Source organism: Prosopis cineraria, unplaced genomic scaffold (assembly GCF_029017545.1).
Source record: "Prosopis cineraria cultivar Desert tree isolate PC_DT_omini unplaced genomic scaffold, ASM2901754v1 PC12, whole genome shotgun sequence".
Taxonomy (NCBI): domain Eukaryota; kingdom Viridiplantae; phylum Streptophyta; class Magnoliopsida; order Fabales; family Fabaceae; genus Prosopis; species Prosopis cineraria.
The window spans coordinates 29508257-29522091 of NW_026555343.1; the positions used below are offsets into that span (position 1 = coordinate 29508257).

Here is a 13835-nt window from a genome sequence, read left to right on the forward strand (position 1 = left end):
CAAGAAAGTTGACTAGACAAATTGTTGAGTTCCTGACATCTCGTCCTTCCAGCACCCTTCTTCGAAGACGAAGCTTGAAGCCACGACAATGAAGCAGCAAACACACACAATGGTGAAGAACACGAGCGAAGAGGATTCCGATGAGGTCCCACTCACAAGCCCAACTCGACGCCGCCAGTCTGCTAGAGAAGCTCCCTGCTTTGCCGCCACACTCCACGCCGCGCTGCCGCCCTCTCACACCATTCTCAGATCTCATCTTCTCAAATCTGAAATGAGAAAGGACGCTGATGGTAAGGACTGAAGGGGGGGGGAGCCGACGGTGATGATTGGAGAGGGGGAGGAAGATGATGGTAATGACTGGAGAGGGAGACGACGGTGAGGAGAGGGAGGAAGACGACAATGATATATATATATATATACACACACACATATATATAAAACTGTGTGGAGTGGGTTTTTGAGTCTTTTCATTAGAGTTGGTAATTAGGTTGGACCAAGCTTATTTAAACTGAGCTCAATTCGAATCAAGTTATGAGATCAAACTTAAAGTATTCTATCTTATATAAAAAAACCTATATGGTCAAGCTCAGTCTTAACATCTTTGGGCTTCGGGCTTATTCGGGTTGGCTTAAATACCTGAAACTTCTTAAAAATATTTTTCTCTATTTTTGAATAAATTTTAATTTTTAAATAATATTGTTAAACATAAGATATTATTTTGACTTCAAAAGAATAAAAGAAAAAATAATAATTTATCAACTTTGCACTTAAGTAAATCTATTACTGTTTTGTTGTATTATATGTAATTTATTCGTGAATGTTTCTTTTACTTATAAATTAATATCTTAATTGTTTAAATATTTCTCCTCTCATGCCATGTATAAATATTTTATATATTTTAATTAAATTATGATCAAGTTTCGCAATTTAATCACAGTTAGATCACTAATTAAAAATTATTACCCCGGTTAGTTCAAAATTTTCAATAACTTATGAGTAATATGTACATTTTGGTTGTAAGAATATAAAAAAATAGTCATCATTGTATTATATAAAACAAAAGAATTTAAATATGAATAAAATACTATTTTTTTAATTGTCTTTTCTTTAGCTTTTTATATTAAGAAGTATTTACTTTAATTTATTCTTAATGTTTAATCAAGTTTGGCATGGATGATTACCAAAACATTATCTAAAAATATTCTTCTATTTATTTTATTATCTAGTAGTAGAGCTAAGAATTCTTACATGCCCAAATTTTATTTTTAGAATTATTTTTAATTTATTTTTATTTTAAAATTAAATATCTTATTTTATGAAAATATAAAATATATTTTTTAGGATACTCAAGTCTCAAACGATGTATAGAAATCAAAACTTCTTTAAAAAAATAATTAAGCTTTAAAATATAAAAATCAATACTTTAAATACTATTTTGAGATGTTTATTGATTAAAATTAATAAAAATTAATTATAGTAATGTACTCAAATATAACGTATTTTAATATAAAATGATATAAAATTTAAAGAATTAATTAATATTTATTATATTTAATATATTTTTTAAAAAATATTATTTTTTGAAGATCACCAATTCTTGCTTGCAGTCTTCCTAAAGCGGCCCTTACTCTGTATGGAGCCATAACATGGTTCCAAGGGACAGAATTGGAGGTGGACACAAGGAAGGTCAGCGTATGGCTTAGCCCTGTAGGCCTAAGCGTGAAAGGAAGGCTTCAAAGCTAGGCATAAGCTGGTAAACTATATGAGACTTCTTTTTAAGCTCAAGCCCAAATCTAATATATATATATATATATATATATCATTTTGTCAAATAAACTAGAAAGATATGTTCATATTCATATTTAATACTTGACCTTGAAATGATTACTTTTAATAGAATAATACCTATGAATAATAAAAAAATTAGCCTAAAATTAATACTGATTAATTTTTTTAAATTACAAATAAATTTTAATAAACTAATATTATTTTTTACCTATATAAAATATAAAAATATTATTTTAACTAACCACTTTGACCGAATAACAGGTGATTATTGGATCATCAATGCTAAAAATGCTGATAAGTAATTAAAAATATTATATTTTTAATAAAATTTTGTAAAAATATTAAATATTTTAATATTAATAATTTTAATATTATTATTTATAAATATTTATCTATAATTTAAAAAAATCTCTTAAATATTAATAGATCAACTTTTTTAAAAAAAATTATAGGTGAATGTGTTTTTCACACTAGTTGCATGTCTAATAAACCCATAGCGAGTAAATTAATCATTCTTTTTATTTATTTATTTTTTGCCAACAAGTACATTATGTAACACTTGCCCCGAATGTTATCCAAAAATCACACAATTCAAATAAACTAAGTGTGGTTAAGGAATTAATCCTAAAACCAACTTAGGAAACAAACCATTTAAATCACTAAGCAAATACATAATTGAAAAGTAAACATTTAAAGCCTTTAAAAAAATTTATAGGTTCTACCTATAGCGCGCGGAACTAAGCTAGACGAAAGTAAAATAAAAAAAATGCTATCATGATAGCATTAAATTGCTGTCATGACAGTCCTCCTGGCCTAACTTCCGGGAGGCATTGTTTCATCATTCGACCTCCGATCAAAGTAATTTTAAAGCTCACACGTCACATTCAAAGGGTACTATAAGTATACCAAATTTCAAAAAGATCCAACGGTCGGATTAAAAATTAGACATGTTAAAAAATTGATTATTTTTGCTGTCATGACAGCTAAGCACTTCCGGACCAACTTTCGGAGTGCACCATTTCATCATCTGATCTCCGATCGGAGTGATTCTAAAGCCCACATGTCACTTTTAAAGAATACTATTAGCATACTAAATTTTGAAAAGATCCAACGAACGGATTGAATTTTATGCAGGTTACAACATCAACACTGTAGCTGTCATGACAGCAATTTAATGCTGTCATGACAACACCTCCAGACCAAATTTTGAAGTACGTCGTTTCTCCATCCGATATCCGATCGATGTGATTCAAAGCTCACACGAAACTTGTAAAAGGTTTTACTTGTGATCCAAATTTTAGAAAATCCAACGGTCGGATTAAGATTTGGACAGCCGAATGCAAAAGTGCAGCTTTTTGGTAAAAACCATTTTCAAAATTGTCCAAATCTCATCCTAATAGTCACAAACCTGTGGGAACACTTTGGACACGTCAAATAAGACTAAAAACACCTGAAAGAACATTCAAATGATGGAAAACCCTCATACATCAAAATTTGACCACCCGGGTGCCATTTCCCAAAATGGACCCTAAACCCCTAAAATGTACAAATCATACAAGAGTGGTCACAAATCAATCTAAATATCATGTATTTATATAAATACATATGCTAAACATTTTCACTTGGCTCAGAGCTCCTTGTGGGACCCACGTACCCACTCTCTCTATCCAAGCTGTATGTTTGCCCATAGCACACCATTTGCAATGCAACCACTTTGCATTTGCTTATAAAATCACATATATATCAAAATAAAGATCTGCTTGTAATAGAAACTTGGTCTACTAAGTAAGTCCATCAAAACCACACACCATAACCAAGTTTCCTAGCCACAAGTCTGCAAACAGACAAAAATTCATACACAAGCACACAATCCACACATATTCACACACACACACACACATAATCATATCCTACTGGCACCCTAATCTTAAATACATTACAATATATTTGCTCAAAAGAAAGGGGTTGCAGTTCTTTACAAATCACAAGCAAACCCCTAGCTTTGCTCCTTTCCCCGTCCACCACTGGATCCTTCGCCTGGACCTAGAATATTGAAAAGAAAGGGGTGAGACAACCACAGTCTCAGTAACAGTGAAATCTATATTGATTATTACAAAGTAAGCCATAATCAAATAAATGAATAATAAATTCAACATAGTATATAATTTAGCCATTTAAAATGCATGAATGCATGACTTAGGCCAGTATGGCCTTTCATGACCAACAGAATGCCCCCTGGTACTCTTTAACTCGCAGGTAAACCTTATACCTACTTGTACCTCCACAGGCACAAAACATAATCTAAGGCATGATCTAATCCACCGAACCTCCTATGCCCCTTCGACGTGAATCCTAAGCAGTTGAAGCTAACTCCCTCCCAGAGCCAGCCCAACTTACTTTTCATGTGAGGGCTACCTTGGCCTAGGCACTAACCCTCACACTTCATATGTCGGACTCCCTCCCCCACTGAGAGGTGTTGAACACTCAATACACTAACCACTTTAGTGCACTGAGCCCACAATACGTAAGACAACACTGAGTACTGACAGTGTGCCATAAAATATCAAAAATCCACACCTTCTCATTGGTGAACCCCACCAAGATCATGCCTTTTACTCTTGTCTATCTTTCCTGAGTATTGACCATTCAACACTCTAAAGTAGTATAACATTTATAAATCTCGTTTCCATAAAAACATTGTTATTAAACAATCTATAATCAAAGTAGTACCCCATAACCCCTTATAAAGCACATTTAATCTTTTAAAACATGTAATGCATGATAGCTAGTAATATTTATTTAAAAATAGCTAAAACAGAGTAATAGAAAATATAAATTTCCCTTATTACTTCAACCCTTTAGTACCAAAAGGGTTCCCCTTGTACAAAATAGGGCTCGGCTTGTTCCTTACTTCTCAATAAGTTCCACCAACAATTTTCTACAACATATAAGTGATCCACATCACTTATCATGACAAATAGCATTAATGAAGACTATAACTCATACCACACAACTTGGGTCTATGAGCCATAATCCATCCCAATAGTCCATATATTAAACCAACCATTCACATAGTATCACTTAACTACCAAAACCATTTATTAGCCATCATTAGGCTAATTTCCAATTTATATAATTTTTTATCAATTAAAAAACCTTCACTTAGTGTCACCAACTTTCACCATTAGCCCTTATAATGAAAACCAAACCTTAATTTAAATCTTATTGGGCTCAAATAGCAAAATTATAACTAAATCAATAAGCTTAAACCATTGAAGAGCAAAAACCCAATTTCTCAGGGTTTAATTTTTGCCCAAAACACCTCTTTTCATCCAATTATCCACTCAAAACATTAGATCACTATATAGAAACTCAAAACATGCTCCCTAGGATCCAAAGAAACAAAAGCTTACAAGAATAAAGCCTTTGGGATCAAAATCCAAAAATCTCCTCTTCCAAAAATTGAAGAAAATCAAGAGAAAGAGAAGAGGATTGAAGTAGGGAGTTTACCTATCGTGTAGCCGAGCTCGCAACGGTCGCAAAGACTCCTAGATCCGAGCCTAACTCCCTATCTTTCTCCTTTCTTCTTCCTCTCTCTCTCTCTCTCTCTCACGTGTTTCCTTTCTTTCCTTGTTTTCTTTTCTGCGTTTCTGGTCTGTTTTTCCTCTTATAAAAGCTGATCTAAAAGTTTGGAGAAAATTACAAGAAATGGCCCAACATTTTTTATTATTGCACAAAAGCCCGGGTCAACTTTGGTAATTTTTTTCATAGTTAAAAATAAATAAAACTAAAATTTTGCTCAGTAAAATTCAAACTCTGAACCTCTATCGAATTATTCTAAATTTTAATTTAATTATAGATATTTTATTTTATCTTTATAAATCCGAGTCTTAAAATTTCGGGATGTTACACATTATTCATTCATATATCATGAACAATACAAACTTGCTACTTAAGCCCCATACAATGCATAACTAAGACCCTTTTTCTTTTTGAAACTAAAGATAGCATACATTTAAGGATAAATGATGAAAACAAGATAAATAGATTAAGCTTTGGTTGGAATGGCTCTAAGAGGCTGAATCTTCCTCAAGGTCAACCCAAATTTCTCATCCATATCTAATTCATTTGGTTGGAGCCCATCTGGAAGCTTCCAATCATGATTTTGGAGAAGCATGGCTAACATCAAATGAACTGCTCTGAAAGCCAATGGCAACCCTGGGCACATTCTTCTGCCTGCTCCAAAAGGAATTAGCTCAAAGTCACGACCTTTGAAATCAATATTACTCTCCAAAAACCTTTCAGGAGTAAACAAGTTTGAATCACACAAACACTTGAATCTCTTCCTATAGCCCAAGTGTTAACTATTACTGTGTGTTTTTGGGCACTGTGAAGCCACAAATCTGAGCATTATCGAGGGTCATTCGAGGTACTAAAAATGGAGCTGGTGGGTGCAAGCGAAGAGTCTCCTTCACTACTGCTCTTTGGAAGGGTAACTTTGATATGTGTGATTCTTCAAGTTTCACGTTTTTGCCTATCACTTCTTGAAGCTCTTGTTTAACTTTTCTTAGCTTTTCTGGGTTTTTCAATAACTCTGTCATTGCCCATTCCACTGTACTCGATGTTGTGTCTGCTCGAGCAACAAACAAATCCTATAACAAAATTATTAAAAGATATTTATATATTTACTTCTGGAGGTGATAAAAAATCATAAAAATTAATTAATAAGGGAAAATGGGAGAAAAATATCCTTGAAATAAGCAAATGGTAATTAATAAGTACCACAAAATATGATAACTATTTTCTGGTCTCTAGGGACTTGCCAGATATTTTTATCCTTTTTGTGCAATGACATATTTGTCCTTATTTGAAAATTTAAAATAAATAATAACTAAAAATAAGTTACTACTTTCTTAAAAAAAAAAAGACTATTTTTCTGAGAAAAATAACTAGAATGGAATAGCAAATTACAAGTGGCTATGTGCAATTTTTTCAGAAGGGTAAAAAAGTCTTTTTACATTAAAAATAACAGACATACAAGTCTCAAAGAATTAAAAATAATTATCACATATTTCGTTGTATCTAATTATCATTTTTGCATTTTCAGAGGTATTTTTTTTATCATTTTCCTATTAATATATTAGCCCTTGCAGAAAACAAGGAAAATATAAATATCAACCATCGATTAAATGATTCGTCAATTATTGTTTTCCTGAGTTGAGCCTTCCAAGTGGAGAAAATCGATATTGACTTGACCTGAACTAATCAAAGACCAACCTTAATTATATATATATATAGTTAAGGCAACTTAACATGAGTATCTTTTTCTCCCCATGCCCAATTGAAGAGCCAATAAAATCACGTGGTGGTTATTATCATCTTTCCCACAAAACGTACGGTCCATAATAGTGGTGGATTCCATTTGAAAAGGAAGGAACTACTCCTTGTAATATAAAATATAAGCAACTTTTAATAGTAATTTACATACTAATAAAATTTTTATTCTCATAAAAATATATATTATTTTCTTTTTTTATCCTTAATTTCAATTTATGATGAGTGAGAAGAAGGTCATAAATTCACATATAAAAATTTATGTAAATAAATATAAGAGATAAAATAATTTTTTCATAAATACTAAGTTATTTATTTTTTTGGATTAAGAGTAACTGAAAGGAAAATAGTTATATTTTGAACAAGAGGGAATATACCATTATATGTGTTTCATTTTTTTTTAATAACCTATATCGTCGTTCTTATTTTAGTTGCGAGAATAGAAAAGATACTGACCACCAATAAATGCAAGACATCGCAACGCCTCAGCTGAGAATTCTCTTCCTCCATGAGATCAAGAAATGAGTCCAGAACATCACCATAAACCTTGGAAGCTCTTTGTTGTATTCGTTCTTCAATAATGCCATCAATAAACTTACAAATCTTCTTGAAATAACCGTCCATTCTCGAGCGCTTACGTTGCAGGTCAAGTAGACGAACAAAAGGGAAGAAGTCTGAAACATTAGAGCTTCCAGTTTCGTCTAAAATACCAAATATAAGGTCTTTAAACTCGCGAGATAATGGACCCGAAGAAAAACCAACCAGGTCAATGGAAAAAAGAGTGTTTGAAAGAGAATTAAGTGTTGCTGCAAAGGTGGCTTCGCCAATATCCAAAGCTTCACCTTTGCTGCAACATTCATTCACATGCTCCAACAGATCTTGCAGCTTTTTGGATCGCAAATTCTGGGTAGAATCAAGTTGCAGAGGGGAAAATATCTTTGTGATACAGACTCTCCTAAGAATCTTCCATTAAAGTGAAGATGGGTTGATGAAGACCACAGAAAGCTTGTCATGGTCGAGTGCTTGAATAGTGTGAGGGATTTTACGGCCTGAAAAGATTAAGTCATTTTTCTGTAATGCTTCTTTTGCAACATCTGGGGAAGAAATGACTATGGTGGTTATGCTTCCAAGCCTTAGAGTCATGAGAGGTCCATAAATTTTGGAGAGATTTGCAAGTGACTGATGAGGTTTGGTGCCAAGCTCCAAGATGTTTCCAATGATAGGATAAGGTGAAGGCCCAGGTGGGAGCTTGCCAGAATGTTTATTGCTTCGGTTGTGTAGGAAGAAGAAGAAGAAGAAGAAGAAGATGATGATGATGATACAAAGGAATGGCAATGGAGAGGAATATAGTGAGAGGATTGTTGGGAGGTCCATGGCTTAATTGCGCTTGTAGCTTACCCATGTCTAAGCTCACTTATATATAACGTAACAATGGTGGAGTCACGGCTTTCAGGTTTTCAACGTGGGGTGACATTGAGCAAAGTGTGTGTGGTTGTCATTAATTAAGGGTTGGCCCTTACGCGATCTCGGCTAACTTCATGCCCACCACTCTCAATTGCTTAAATTCAATTTAATTTAAAAATTAAAATATTTATATTACTAATTTTTTATTTTATATATAATGCATGTGTATATTTCTTTTTTGATTCCATCATCCTGCATCCTTACATGTACCTTAACAATACCTTTTATACATTTATTTAATTTAATATGATTACATATTTTAGGATTTAAACTCGAGATTTCAGGACAGGAGTAGACCTACGTTAGTTCTTGGCTCCCCAAACCCCTCAAGCCTCATAATATGGTGTCCAAAGTAATCCCCCTCCAAAACAAAGAGTCCCCCTGCATCCTCCGCGCACGCTCTGAATTTGCATATTTCAATAAAAACAATAATATATAGTGTTAGTATTAACTTTTCACTGATAGCGCGCATATATATATATATATATATATATATATATATTAGTCTTTTTAATTAAATTATAAAAATTGCTGGTTCGCGGTTCTCCTTCTGCTTAACGAGATTCATCAGAGCGTATAGTGATGTGGACCTGTCAAGGAGCCCCTTTCTATTTTTATCTTGGGGGAATGGCATTAAGGGCCCTAAAAACAAAATTTATTATACTTAGGGCCTAAATCAATCTAAAATTACTCTATAGGCCTTGAGACCTCAATTGTAATATTTTTTCAAAGCAAAAATACTATTCTACTTTTTGTTTGATTTGAATTTAGAACTTGCGCGAACCCTCGAAGCAATGGAATAAATCATATATGACATTACATCTACTATGTACAAGACGATGCCCACGCATGTTCAACAAAAAGTCTATGCATTTTGAGTATTTCACTAATATAGGCTCTAACAAAAATGATTAGGCAGACCATGCACAACACAATATCCACTATGCACCAGACTACGTTCACACATGCTCAACAAAAAGTCCATGTATTATGAATATTTCATTAGCCTAGGGTCAACAAAATGACTAGTTAGATAGATCATGCACAACACAATATCCATTATGCACAAGACAATGTTTAAGCATGCTCAACAGAAAGTCCATGCATTTTGAGTATTTCACTAGCCTAGGCTCTAACAAAAATGACTAGGCAGACCATGCACAGTACAACATCCACTATGCACCAGACTATGTTCACGCATGCTCAACAAAATGTCCATGTAATTTGAATATTTCACTAGCCTAGGCTCAACAAAACAACTAGTTAGATAGATCATGCACAACACAACATCCATTATGTACAAGACGATGTCTAGGCATGCTCAACAGAAAGTCCATGCATTTTGAGTATTTCACTAGCTTAGGCTCTAACTAAAATAACTAAGCAGACTATGCACAACACAACATCCATTATGCACCAGACTATATTCACACATGCTCAATAGAAAGTCCATGCATTTCAAATATTTTACTAGCCTAGGCTCAACAAAATGACTAGTTAGGTAGATCATGCACAACACAACATCCATTATGCATAAGATGATGTCCATACATGCTTAATAGAAAGTTCATGTATTTTGAATATTTCACTAACTTAGGCTCTAACAAAAATGATTAGGCAGACCATGCCTAACACAGCATTCATTATGCACTAGACTATGTTCACGCATGCTTCATAGAAAGTTCATGCATTTTAAATATTTCATTAACCTAGGCTCAACAAAATAACTAGTTAAGTAGACCATATACAATACAACATCCACTATGCACAAGACGATGTCCATGCTTGCTCAACAGAAAGTCCATGTATTTCTAGTATTTAACAAGCCAAGGCTCAACAGAAATGACAAATTAGGTAGACCATGCATGACACAATATCCATTATATACAAAATGATGTCCACGCATACTCAACAAAAATTTCATGCATTTTCAATATTAAAAAGGATAATTACATCAAATATGTAGAATTTCATGTTAGTGCTTGCTTAGGTACTAAAACAAGTACCCACATGAAATCTGACATGATATTTCAAATCTGATATGTACAAAAAGCTAGCCACTATACACTACTACAAAAAAAGAAATAAATGATGGTTATTTTAGTTCATAAATGATGGTTAATATGTGTTATTTATTTGACTGACATTTAAAGTCCACCAATAATAATGGTTATAAAACTATCTTTTAAAATAAAATTTTTACAGAAGCACAAGTGAAATGAGAATATAAATGATGAGTAACTAAGTTACTCGTCATTAAAAGTAAGGATAAATGATAGATAATTATTTTACCCATATTTATACTAACTTTAAATGACGGGTAACTTATTTACCCATCATTTAAAGTATAGTAACAAATTTTACCATACTTTAAATGACGGGTAAATAAGATACCCATCATTTAAAATCCAGATAATAATGAGTATCTTAGTTACTTGTCATTTATATTAGTATAAATGATGGTTATTTATATAACCATCATTTATTATATAGTTTTTTTAATACGTGAGCTGTTTTTATACTAGCCCCCTTACTAAAAGAAATCAAAATAACAATAGCCAGCCATTCCAAATTTGAATATCAACAAAATTTATTGTATTTAATTTCAAAATTAATCAATAAACAAATATAATTACATAAAGTAAACTATTTTCAAAAATAAACTACCTATTAAAAATATAAACTTCCCAGCTACTTCTTTAAGGTAGTTCTTTTGATCGTCCTTGTATGAGGTCCACACTTAAAAAATATATTGACGCTTTACATCCTCAAATTCTTTAACATAAAAATCATTATAATACTGCAATATATAAATGATCCACCATATATTAATTTTAATACATTAAATATTTTTGTAATTTAAAAGTTAATATTGTTGACATACCATCTTAAGAATTATGCTCTTGTTATGGATAATGATGTCCTTCATGAACCTTATGATGTGATAGCCACAATCCAAGCTATTTTTCTTTTGTCTTGGACACTAAAAATTAAAGAATCGATGAATATGTATTAATGCATTAAATTTTAATTTAATAAATAATTTCAATTACCTTAATTATATTCCAAGTGTAGGCTGCATCAAAATTTATAAAGGACATTGGACTTGATTGTTTTATGTTAGTGCAGTATAACACAATCGCCCTAATGAAATAGTAAAAAATATGTGAGTATAAAATTTAAATAATTAAATTAATATGTGAAATACTTTATGCACTTATGTATTAATCAACTTTAATAAAATTTGTCTCCTCTCTGGTTCCCTTTTAAGAGAATCGAGATAATATATCTTTGGAGTGTTGCCGAATGGTTTGGCGGCGATCAACATCCAATGGTCCTTAATAGTATTAACAAGTGTTGCAAAATTATAATTAATCTATTAAATTAAAAAGAAAAAAATTATTAAGATAAGTGAGAATTTCGTTACCCTTGATAGTATGATATTATGAATAATGCTCCCTTTCGAGCCCTTGCTTTGAAATGTTTGCTTAATGCCTTTGCTTGTTCTAAAATTTTGTCACTTTTAATTAAGGCATGTGTACCCACTTCATGAGGACTAACGAAGACGAACTTCATTTGTAAATCGAAAGGGACAACAAATTTGTCATACAAGTACCTATTATAAATACAAGAAATAGATTAGTTTATATTTAAAATATTAGCTATTCATATATGGAAAAAAATTACCGTATGTAGAAGCCAAGAACAGTGAGACTGGTGATATCATGTTGAAGCACTTCATCAACAACATCAAGCGAAAGCATATCATATCAATCTTCGCCATATATACCAGCCTTGAACGGGATTTGCAGGACTGAAGGATTAGACCTATGAACCATTGCATATGCCTGGAGTAAATTTCTGTGTTGGTGCAAGGGCTGAGATTGCCACCCTGAAAGAGGAGCTATCTAGGCAATGGGACATGATTGAAGCTTTGCTAAAGGACAAGGAGAGGAGGGAGGTAAAGTTTTATATTATTCCTAGCAAGAAAGATAGTTACAGTGTCATGCAGCCTATTAAAAATCTCCCTGAGGTAAAACATTATTAATTTATTTCACTATTTCTATTTCTCATAACTTTAATATAGTATATTACTTATTAATATAAGATGAGAGCCTATGTGACTTATTGGAAAATAGCCTGAATCATTATGTGGTTGCTATCGGTTGGGTATTTAATTTGCTGAGAGACATGCTACATAATATGCCACTCCTTGTGTCTTATGTACGTGTTACTATTAATGTGTCAAAGGATTTGAACTATCTGCTACCTATTGCCACCGACGATGCAGGGATTGTTGGAGAGGCGATAGGTAGTTTTGTTAGATGGCAAGCTAGTCAAGTTAGGATGCGAAGTCCAAAAAAGACTAGCAAAGATGCACAGTCAAAAAAAGATGATGATACCCTAATCTAGGCTCTCCTCTAAAAAGGCAATCTTTCATAAAGCTGTGCCTGAACAAGAGCCTCAATTGCCATATATTATTCATACTTTAAATGACGGGTGTTGTAAATACCTGTCATTTAAATTTTTAAATTTTTTTATTTTTTTATTATAAGAAATTGAAATGGTGGGCCACAATATATGATGGTTTTTTGTATAACTATGATATATTGTTTAAACTTTAAATGATGGGTATTTGAAATACCTGTCATTTAAAGTTCAATTTTATTTTTTATTTTTTTCCCTCCAGTAAATGAAACGTTGGGCTGAAATAAATGACGGGGTTTTTTAAATACTCGTCATTTAAAGTTTGACAATAAATGAAGGGTGTCTAAACACCTGTCAATTTTTTTTACTGTCACCCGCCTCTCTCATATATGATGTGTTTTTATTTGACCGTCATTTTTCACGGCATCTTATATTTATGTTTTTGTAGTAGTGATATCCAAAACATCTAACAGTTACTTTTCTATATACAAATAAGAAATATCTATGATTCCTAATTATATAAAAAATAGTTGCTTATGTACATCAAAAAGGAACAATGTGACTACTTCTCATACTGGGTTAGGATTCTTGCATGTCTTGCCATTATGTTTAGCCTTCTCACATCTTGAACAATGATAAATTTATTTTATTTTAATCTGCAATGAACAATAAATGTCCACATATAGAAGTCCAACTTTTATTTTACACAGCTCAAATTTTATTTTTGCATAGCAAATATTCCAACATCTTTGAAAGTAGATTTTTTTCATAATGGGAGTCATATTTTATTCAATTCACATAACAAAGTGTAATATGAACAA

General features: G+C 32.3%; 1 pseudogene; it reads right to left on the reverse strand.

Annotated features, from left to right (window-relative positions):
- Positions 1–5833: 5833 nt before the first annotated feature.
- Positions 5834–8496, reverse strand: LOC129289226 (geraniol 8-hydroxylase-like; annotated as a pseudogene).
- Between the last annotated feature and the right edge of the window lie 5339 nt (positions 8497–13835).